The following is an 8,541-nucleotide window of genomic DNA, read 5'->3' as shown; positions in this document are numbered from 1 at the left end:
ACGTGAGAGAGAGGGGAGTGCACGAGAGAGAGAGAGGGGCATGCGAGCACACGAGAGGTTACGTAGACTACCACATTATTACAAGATAAGGACATGCCGCATGGAAGAGACAAGATGGAGAACATACCGCATGAAAGAGAGGACAAAGACAAAGATAGAGTTACAAGATGGAGGATATGCTGCATGGCAGAGACAAGACAGGGGACATGCGTCATGGAGAATACAAAGGTAAAGATGAAGGAAGAAGCCACATGGCAGAGAAGACAAAGACAAGGATAGAGTTACAAGATGGCGTATATGCCACATTGCAGAGACAAGATGGAGGACATGCTGCATGGAGAAGACAAAGATAGCTTTGGTTATGTTATAGGATTTAGCTGGGTTTGGCTAAAGTATCGTATACATTTGTCCTTTAATCCTATAACAATATCATATCATACACACATCCCTATATGTGGGAGAACTTGCTTATTGCATTTAGGGATACATATCTGGTATAATAGTGTCTGACTGAGGAAAATAATATGTCGAAAGAGAGGAATGAAGCAGAGAAGATATAAGTTGTTTCAAACCTACCAACAGACCCAATTATTTTTGGACTGTGGGAGGAAACCCACACAAAAAGAACATACAAACTTCACACAAATAGGTCCCTGGCCTGAATCTAACTCTTGAATCATTGTTAGGCAACAATGCTAATTGCTCCAATTACGGATCATGAGAGTAGAGTCTAAGTACTGTATACCAGGATTACTAAAAATGAGTTTAATAAAAAAAAAGCAATATACCTACTCGTACAACTCACACTGGTGCTGTCTAACTAGCATGCTTCCCGGCTCACTGCCCAGATGGGATTTCTTATCTTGTATATGTTACTAGTAAAACTGTCATAAATTATTTTTAAAAGATTATTACACTAAGTTTGTTTTATATTTTAAAACTAGGTTTTTGTATATGCTGATCCCGTGGATGGGTTTGTGATTTGTGATGTTCCTATTTGATTACAAGAGTTTATTTCTCTTTCCACCATGTGCTTGATATAGTGGGAATTGTTTATCATCTTATTTTCTGAACTTTTACGGTATATGGGTGTGTAATTAAAATAGTAGATACAATCAACTCAGTTTGTAACCAAACGATTAATCCTCTTTACTTAAGTTCATGAAGGCATTAAGGAACTCCAATCTCCAATACAATTTTATCCCCAGCCACCTTCTTCCAACTAATGGATTCATGGGGCTTCTGCTCTAGGACCCTGCCAAGTTGCCCAATACTCACACTCATCACTGAAATAAACAAAAACCCTGAAACAATTTTGCTGCTGACAGCTGAGATACAGCACAGTTTTTCTCATTCACTCTGAATAGACTCCAGACCACTTAAAACACCAAACAAAAGGTGTAAGTCCCAGAAGAGGGGCTCCCAAGTTCCACCGGGGAGGGTATTTAATATAGGTTATTGGATACTGTACTTCTCTTTTTAAGGACTTTATGACTTTTAAGACTCCAACAATTCTGCACCTGTATTTCAACCATCATGCCTGACCTAGCCACTTCCTACACAATTCACAAATATATGTAATCTGAAAACAGTTTAATGCATGACCTTAACATTTTACATAAAGAAAAAGAATTCTGAAAGCTATGAAAGTACCTAATCAGTACCAAAGAAAGACAATTAGAAAGGGGGGACTACAATGAGAGATGGTCATTACTCCTATGATAACATAGAAGTAGACAGGGATTGTTCTTGTTTGGTGAACAGTGTGGAAGGTCTACATGTTCTGATGAGTGAGTGCTGTATGTTGTACGTGGTCACATACATATATACATACACACACATATATTTATTTATTGGGATGTGACCACAACCTGTTGTGCTTTGGAGATTAGCATGCCAGCTTGTAGTATTGAAGGGTGCAGTACCCTGTTGGGGTTGGGTACGCTTTAACGGTGCAGACAGATCCGTAACGAGGCCGGTGCGGGCGGTGCCGCCGCCCAGGGCGCAGTCCCAAGGGGGGCGCAGTGGCCGCATGCACCTGCCTCTGTGTGAGGAGTGAAAAAAAATAAAATGAAACAGACCTCAGATTCAGACTGCTGGCCGCCCGGCGCATCCAAAATGGCGGCTGGCACCCGGCTCCACCCCCTTCTGAACTCTGCCCTCTGCCTCAGCGTCTGATGTCATGACGTTGCTAGGCAGCAGAGAAGCAGAGAAGCAGAGAGGAGCCAGGCAGCGACGGCTGGTCAGGAATAAAGACAACAAAGGTAAGCTTCAAAGCAGGGGAAAGGGGATGTGTGTTGCTATTATGGAGGGAGGGGGGATGTAAGCTGCTATTATGGAGGGAGGGGGGGTGTAAGCTGCTATTATGGAGGGAGGGATGGGGGCATGTGAGCTGCTATTATGGAGGGAGGGGAGGGGGGCATGTGAGCTGCTATTATGGAGGGGGGGATGTGAGCTGCTATTATGGAGGGAGGGGGGGATGTGAACTGCTATTATGGAGGGAGGGGGGGATGTGAACTGCTATTATGGAGGGAGGGGAGGTGTGCTGCTATTAGGGAGGGGGATGTGTGCTGCTATTATGGAGGGGAGGAATGTGTGCTGCATCTTGCTATTATGGAGGGGGGGATACTGCTATGCTTTATGGGGGAAGGGGGGTATGCTGCCATAATGTGTGAGAAAAGGGAGGATGTATTAATATAATGTGTGATATGTGGGTAGGGAGGTTGGGTGTCTTAGTACATGGGTGGGAGGTAGGCTATTAATTTAATGGTGACGTTTAGGTGGGGGCTAATTATTTAATGAGTACTATTTTATTTGTGGGGGGCTGGTGGGTCAATTTATTGATGGGGCTTTTTAATTTAATGATGGGGTCTATTAATTTCAGGTGAGGTATTTATTTGTATTGCAGTCACAAGAATGCTCTGTATTAAATGGCGGTCATAGGAATGCTCTCTGTATTGTACGGTGGTCATAGGAATGCTCTCTGTATAGTATGGCGGTCATAGGAATGCTCTCTGTATAGTATGGCGGTCATAGGAATGCTCCCTGTATAGTATGGCGGTCATAGGAATGCTCTCTGTATAGTATGGCGGTCACAGGAATGCTCTCTGTATAGTATGGCGGTTATAGGAATGCTTTCTGTATTGTATGGAGGTCACAGGAATGCTCTCTGTATTGTATGGAGGTCACAGGAATGCTCTCTGTATTGTATGGAGGTCACAGGAATGCTCTATAAGGTATGGGGGACACTAGGAGGCTCTTAATATTGTATGCGTGTGTGTGTATATATGTGTATATATGTGTAATATATATATATATATATATATATATAATATATATATATATATATATATATATATATATATTATTCATTTCGTGTGATGGTGATAAGGGGGCACAATGTGATAAAGATGGCTCCATGGCACGATGTGATAAAGGAGAAACTGTGATGGAGGGCACAGTGGGATGAAGGGGACGTGTGATACAGATGGTACCGTTACATTTATGTTTTAATTTGTTTCAGTGAGTTTTATTTCAATAACCAATTCATTTTTTATACAGCTAGCATGTGATAGCTGCATTTAAAGTACTTTGATTCTATGGTGACTTATTACATAAAGATCCTTACAAAGCCAGACCGTGAAGAATGGGGAGGGAGAGGGTTTCAGTGCAGTCTAGAACTTGTAAAGCGCTAGCCACGCCCCCACAGTAGGTTGACCACGCCTACATGATGATTGACACTCCCACTTAGATGGGGGGCGCCGGTTCCCTATCTCGCCCAGGGCACTAAAATGGCTAGTTACGGCACTGGGTGCAGATAATTCCCGACACCGAGGATTCCTCCATTTAAAATCCGAATCTGTGAAAAAACGATTTAAATAATAATAATAAATATTACCTCCATACTGATGCTGTAGATCTGCGATCGCAGAAGGATGCTGACCGCAAGTTATTCTGACTAGTCAGGTGTCACATCACTTTCACGTCATTGCGCCCTCTATCACTTTTAATTTATAGCGGCAATGTCAGGACCCCGCAGGTTAAGTGTTTAAACACTTAACTCGCCATTGCCGCTTTCAATTAAAAGTGATGGAGGGCGCAATGACGTGAAAGTCTACTGACAGTGAAAGTCTTTTGGCGTCCATGCCTAGACAGGTCAGAGCTGTTCTGGCGGCACGATAAACAATATTAGGCAGGTTGTTTTAATGTTGTGGCTGATCAGTTTATATCCACAGCCTAGATTCAAGTCAACCAGCAGGTTTGTAGGCTGAATCAGCTCATGTTAATGCAGCATATTAAGTCAAGGAGAACCAATGAGGCCCAAAAGCAGGCTTGGAAACCTGTGGTTTTCCTGGTGTCACAGAACTACATGTAGTAACCACTAGTGACTATAGCCTATCGCTGGAGTATTTTGTTTTACTAGGCATTAATAGCCAGAATTACATCATAACCAAAATCAAGTGCTGACAACTTCACCTACTGGTTCTACACTACTCCGGAGTCCTGGCTGTAAGCAGTTATAATTACTACAGTTGATGGCATCCCCAGGTTCCAGCTAGTGTAGCATTTTATTATATCATAACACATATTATAATGTACTGTTACAGTATAGCACATACTAATAAGCAGGAATATCTTGTGTGTCTTGGGTAGCTGGAACCCCAGAACTCAATCAACCACAGTTTTGAAAATATTACATCCTATTGCATTTGTCACTGAATTCTAGAGCAGAGAAGATAAACAAACCATCCCACTTGATTGGAGATGGATGGATGGCCCAGACAGATAAACATCTAACCATTGTATAACTTCAGGACAATAATACTGAAGAACATTTTGTACATTTTGTTTTAGTAACAACTTTATTTAGGATTTTTGACTTTGTTACGCTATTGGCCATATAGAGTGCGTTTTTTTTTATAGATGGATTCAATGCTATGATAAATACAAGCAGGAATGACCCCCTACCACCACCACAAGTGCTCTTTACCAATGCATTTTGATTGCAGGCAAGTTTGCAATGCAGCACCATTGGCATTCAACACTACGCCAGTGGGTAATTAGCATTAGATTTCTACACGTGGTCTATTTTACACCCGTGCATTTAAATAAATTGGACTAACCTTTCAATCCATCTCTGTAGTAGTGACAGCACCCCTGGGAGCCGCGGCGCACAGTTTGGGAACCGCCGATCTAAGGTATCAAGTGGAATATTCCTAATATCGGACATTGCTTACTTCATGAACTGGGACATTCCTACATGAAATTATTCAAAATATTGGACATATTTTTTAACTGTTGGTGCACATGCACTTTCTACACATATCAACCATTGTGTATTATTGTGTTATCTACAGCCTTTGTATATTTTATAAACTGGCATTGCTCACCTTTTCAAGAGAATATAATACCATTTGCTTTTATGTTTTTTTCTGGTATTTTTTGTCTGTAATAGAAAATTTGACAGCAAGAGAATACCTTTGACATGTTGTATTCAGGTTGCAACGTGGATTGTATTTTCATATATTCATTCATTTATTTTCATGCATGTTTTTTGGTTTTGTTTTATTAAACTGTCTCATATTTATTGGTGCAAAGGGATTATTTTTTCTACATTATTGTACTGGAAGGTTTGGGACTCCCCTTCTATATATTCCAACCCTACGCCAACATTAGCTTCTCTTCACTTTATAGGGAGCTCAGATCCCCATACCCCCCTCTTCTATCATCATGAGGACTGGACTTATAGAGACCACATATATTCCTTATCCTGTAATAGTGATTTAATCTTTGATCCAGGGACATCATGTCTCTTTGGTATACACACTCCACTATGGACCAAGAGATAATGGCTGACTACGGCAAATGGTAAGTTTATATGTCAGTAAAGCTAATTTATCCCCTGTGTCACTTGCCCACTGCAAACCATCTTTAATATTTTAACCTATGAGTGTGTGATAACCTCAACATCAAGAAGTTGTGTAGAAACTCACTAACATAATATGTATACATAGAAATAAAATGACAGCAGAGACTATATCTATAATATAAATGTCTAGTGGCGTGTGTTAGTCTGTCTGTGTGGAAAAAATAAAACCAAGCTGCAGCGCCACCTGCTGGGCGGAGTTATACACTGACCTACTAAATTCTTAGTGTGTGTGGAAAAAAAATTCAGAAAGGGCTGAAATTTGGTATACTAAGATGTTTTTAATTTGTTAATTTAATTTGTTAATTGTTAAAAGTGTTTATAAAGATTTAAAAAAAATATATATATATTTCTTGAAGGAGAAGTGACAGTTGGGAGTGGTTGGTGGTTGCCGGTGGTGACAGTGGGGAGTGGTTGGTGGTTGCCGGGGGTGACAGTTGGGAGTGGTTGGTGGTTGCCGGTGGTGACAGTGGGGAGTGGTTGGTGGTTGAGGCCTGGGCTATGGCCCAAATGCATGACAAGAACCTTTTTAACACCTTAAGTAGCTTGATTTGACTAGAATGCATGAGTATCATGCACGGGTTAACTTGTATATATATATATATTTATACACACACACACACACACATATTAGATATATAGTCAGAACTCCCAATATGAAGACCACTGAGAGAATGTAAGTGGAACGGAGTATTTTATTTATTACACTGATCACACAGGTTTGGAAATGCAATATATGGTAAGGCAACTAATAAAAGTCAGCAGGGTATAGCAGTGCTGAAAAGCCAATGTCACAATCCAGAATTGAAATATAGGATCCCCAGGTCTGTCTATCTTGGTACTACTCTACCCAGAGGCGCGGAGTCTAACGGGACAGGTTGTCTTCACCAGGAACCCCCGCAAGGAGGTATGGGCTTTGCAGCCACTGCCCCGCAGGTCGCGGCCCTCAAGGAGACTGCTAGACGAGACCCATATGGAGAACATAGGAGTAGAAGAAACTCTGCAGCGAGGAAATCACATAGAGGTTAACACACTTGAGCAGGAGATAGCTGTAGTTGAGTGGTACCAAACAGCAACTGAGAAATCACTGGAACAGTCAACTGAAAACGAGGAAGTGATGTCTGTGGATGAGTATCACTGAACAGCAACTGAGGAATCACTGGAACATGCGGATAAACTTGGTACTACTCTTCCCAGAGGCGCAGAGTCTAACGGGACAGGTTGTCTTCACCAGGAACCCCCGCAAGGAGGTATGGGCTTTGCAGCCACTGCCCCGCAGGTCGCGGCCCTCAAGGAGACTGCTAGACGAGACCCATATGGAGAACATAGGAGTAGAAGAAACTCTGCAGCGAGGAAATCACATAGAGGTTAACACGCTTGAGCAGGAGTTAGCTGTAGTTGAGTGGTACCAAACAGCAACTGAGAAATCACTGGAACAGTCAACTGAAAACGAGGAAGTGATGTCTGTGGATGAGTATCACTGAACAGGAACTGAGGAATCACTGGAACATGCGGATTAACTTGGTATTACTCTTCCCAGAGGCGCGGAGTCTAACGGGACAGGTTGTCTTCACCAGGAACCCCCGCAAGGAGGTATGGGCTTTGCAGCCACTGCCCCGCAGGTCGCGGTCCTCAAGGAGACTGTTAGACAAGACCCGTTTGAAGAACATAGGAGTAGAAGAATCTCTGCAGCGAGAAAATCACAGAGAGGTTAACACACTTGAGCAAGAGATAGCTGTAGTTGAGCGGTACTAAACAGCAACTGAGAATTAACTGGAACAGTGAACTGAACACGAGGAAGTGATGTCTGTGGATGAGTATCACTGAACAGCAACTGAGGAATCACTGGAACAACGAGGAAGTGATGTCTGTGGGTGAGTAACACTGAACAGCAACTGAGGAATAACGGGAACACAAACTGAACAGGAGGAAGTTATGTCTGTTGATGAGTAGCACTGAACAGCAACGGAGAAATCATTGGAACAGCAAACTGAACATGAGGAAGGGTTATCTGAGGATGACTAGCACTAATCAGCATCTGAGGAATCACTGGAACAGCTGACTAACTTTGTACTTCTCTTCCCAGAGGCGCGGAGTCTAACGGCACAGGTTGTCTTCACCAGGATCCCCCGCAAGGAGGTATGGGCTTTGCTGCCCTGCCCCGCAGGTCGCGGCCCTCTAAGAGAGTGTTAGATGAGACCCGTATGGAGAACATAGGAGTAGAAGAAACTCTGCAGCGAGGAAACCGCAGAGAGGTGAACACACTTGAGCAAGATATAGATGTAGTTGAGTATTACTGAACAGCAACTGAGAAATCACTGGAACAGTGAACTGAACACGAGGAAGTTATGTCTGTTGATGAGTAGCACTGAACAGCAACGGAGAAATCATTGGAACAGCAAACTGAACATGAGGAAGGGTTATCTGAGGATGACTAGCACTAATCAGCATCTGAGGAATCACTGGAACAGCTGACTAACTTTGTACTTCTCTTCCCAGAGGCGCGGAGTCTAACGGCACAGGTTGTCTTCACCAGGAACCCCCGCAAGGAGGTATGGGCTTTGCTGCCCTGCCCCGCAGGTCGCGGCCCTCTAAGAGAGTGTTAGATGAGACCC

General features: G+C 42.8%; 1 long non-coding RNA gene across 1 annotated transcript; it reads left to right on the top strand.

Annotated features, from left to right (window-relative positions):
- The first annotated feature begins 2,209 nt into the window (after window positions 1–2,209).
- On the top strand, window positions 2,210–5,493 carry LOC142103455 (uncharacterized). Its single transcript, XR_012679359.1, has 3 exons — window positions 2,210–2,264; window positions 4,924–5,056; window positions 5,144–5,493. It is a non-coding gene; the product is annotated as an uncharacterized LOC142103455 (long non-coding RNA).
- Window positions 5,494–8,541: the final 3,048 nt, after the last annotated feature.

This window comes from Mixophyes fleayi, chromosome 10 (assembly GCF_038048845.1).
Source record: "Mixophyes fleayi isolate aMixFle1 chromosome 10, aMixFle1.hap1, whole genome shotgun sequence".
NCBI classification, from domain to species: domain Eukaryota; kingdom Metazoa; phylum Chordata; class Amphibia; order Anura; family Limnodynastidae; genus Mixophyes; species Mixophyes fleayi.
Note: the sequence above shows the minus strand (reverse complement) of the source record. Positions and strands in the feature narration are given on the sequence as shown.